The sequence below is a fragment of the Azolla caroliniana genome, unplaced genomic scaffold (assembly GCF_043228905.1).
Source record: "Azolla caroliniana isolate FFs.n. ecotype wild unplaced genomic scaffold, voAzoCaro1.0.p SCAF_226, whole genome shotgun sequence".
Taxonomy (NCBI): Eukaryota; Viridiplantae; Streptophyta; class Polypodiopsida; order Salviniales; family Salviniaceae; genus Azolla; species Azolla caroliniana.
The window spans coordinates 19,905-22,392 of NW_028230661.1; positions in this window are offsets into that span (position 1 = coordinate 19,905).

Sequence of the window (2,488 nt, forward strand, 5' to 3'; positions counted from 1 at the left end):
ACAGTTTTTATGTTGCTACTCATTTTTCTGTTTTTCCACTCAAGAGGAGTGAAGAGAGAGCAGTCGTGAGAGAGATAGAGCGTGAGAGAGGAAGAGGTCGACGCCTCTGTGTATTTCCGCCGCCTGTGGCGAGGACAGCGAGCTCAAGGTCGTCGCCTTGCAGCTCGCCATTGTATACTTCTCTGTGCATAGTTTTGGTTCGGAGTCTTGTACTCCCGTGGTTTTTTCCCGTACAGGGTTTTCCACGTTAAATCGTGTGTCCACTGCATTTCCCATTTTCTGCAACAACGATTCGTGTGTTTCCTTGGTTGTGGCCGAGAGGTGAAGTTTGGAAAGTGTCGATTATTTCCATCAAACTGGTATCAGAGCGAGTTGCTACAGAAAATGGAAGGCGGCGGCAGCGGGCAGCCGGAGATGATGGTGCTGAATGCGCAGAATTACGCCGACTGGAAGATCAAGATGGAGGATCTTCTGATTGTTCGGGACCTGTACGAACCGATTGACAGGTCGGAAATACCGAAGGGGGTACTTGAGTCGGAATGGAGGCTTCTGAACCGGAAAGCCGTTGCAACCATTCGGCAATACGTAGACGTGAGCGTTCTACAACATGTGGCGAACGACACCAACGCATATGAGATGTGGCGGAAGCTGTCGGGCCTCTATGAGAGGAAGAATGCGTTGAACCGGACCTCCCTGATGAGGAAGATAGTGAACCTCAAGTACCGGGACGGCGAGAGTATGGTGGAACACGTAAGCACGTTCATGGGATTCGTGAACCAGCTTGCGGCGATCAAGTTCCCGTTGGAGGATACAATGCAAGCCATCATCCTGATGTGTACATTGCCAGAAAGCTGGGAGAACTTGGTGGTGACTCTCAGCACCTCCTGCACGGAAGATAACTTGTCCCTACAAACGGTAAAGACAAGTATTTTGAACGAAGAAGCGCGTCGGAGAGATAAAGAACCGGCCTCCGACTCGAAGGCGCTGCTTACCGAATCGGAACGGGGAAGACAATGGAACCGGAGTCCGCAAAGACGGGAGAAGTCGGGGACCCGGTCGCAGTCAAGAGGAAGACCCACATGCTTCCACTGTGGGAAGCCGGGGCACATCCGGAAGAATTGTCGGCATTACCAAAAAGACAACGGAGCCGACGACACCAATTCGAAGAAGTCTTCGGAACGGAACGGTGCTTACCGGGGAGCCACGGACCGAAATGGTTCGGATCGGCGAGGGCAGGACCGGAAAGGAACGACGGCACTCGCGGCAAGTGAAGAAGAGATAATGCTCATTACCGAAGAGAGGGAGCTGAACCTTGCCGGTGAAGAGATGACCTGGGTGGTCGATTCCGGAGCGTCGTTCCACCTGACCCCAGAGAAGAAATACTTCTCATCCTACACAGCCGGTGAGCACGGCTGTGTCCGGATGGGAAATGAAGGTACATGCCGGATTGCCGGCATAGGAGACGTGTGGCTGATGACATCAACCGGATGCAAGATGCTGCTGAAGGATGTCCGACACGTTCCGGAGGTTCGATTGAACCTGATTTCGGCCGGGAGGCTAGACGATGAAGGCTACACGGGTAGCATCCGGAACGGTGTCATGAAGTTCAGCAAAGGGAGCCTGATAGTGGCTCGGGCCCGGAAGGTCAACACACTGTACCTTATGAATGCCTGGTTGTGTCCGGAAGAGTTGAACGTGGCAGCCGACACTGCCGGTGAGCTGTGGCACAAGAGACTGTGCCACATGAGTGAGAAGGGGATGAAGAGGCTTGCAGAAGACAACCTTATTCCAGTGAAGCATGTGCACCTGGAGAAGTGCACTGATTGCCTGGCCGGTAAGCAGAACCGAACCTCCTTCCACTCAAGGCCACCGACGAGACGTAGCGCACCATTGGAGTTGGTGCACACTGACGTGTGTCAAGTAGAAACGAAGTCACATGGCGGAGCCCAGTACTTCGTGACATTCATTGATGACCACAGCCGGAAGCTGTGGACGGCACCGTTGAAGACAAAGGACCAAGTATTGTCCGTCTTCAAAGAACTCCACGCGAGAGTGGAAAGAGAATCCGGCAAGAAGCTGAAAGCACTACGAGCGGATAACGGAGGGGAATACCGGGGGCAGTTCCCGGAGTACTGTCGCTCGAAGGGAATCCGGCTCGAGTTTACTGTGCCGAAGACGCCGGAACTGAACGGGCTGGCCGAGAGGATGAACCGGACCATAATGGAGAGGGTCCGGAGTATGCTGGCGCATGCGAAATTACCCAAGGGGTTTTGGGCTGAGGCAATGTCGACGGCGACATACGTGATAAACAGATCACCCTCAGTACCTTTGGACGGAGACACGCCGCAGAGAGTGTGGACCGGTAGGGAAGTATCCTACCGGCATCTGAAGGTGTTCGGGTGTCTCGCATATGTGCATGTGGCTAAGGACCGGAGAGGAAAGCTAGATCCAAAGACCCGGCCATGCATATTCCTCGGTTACAGCGATG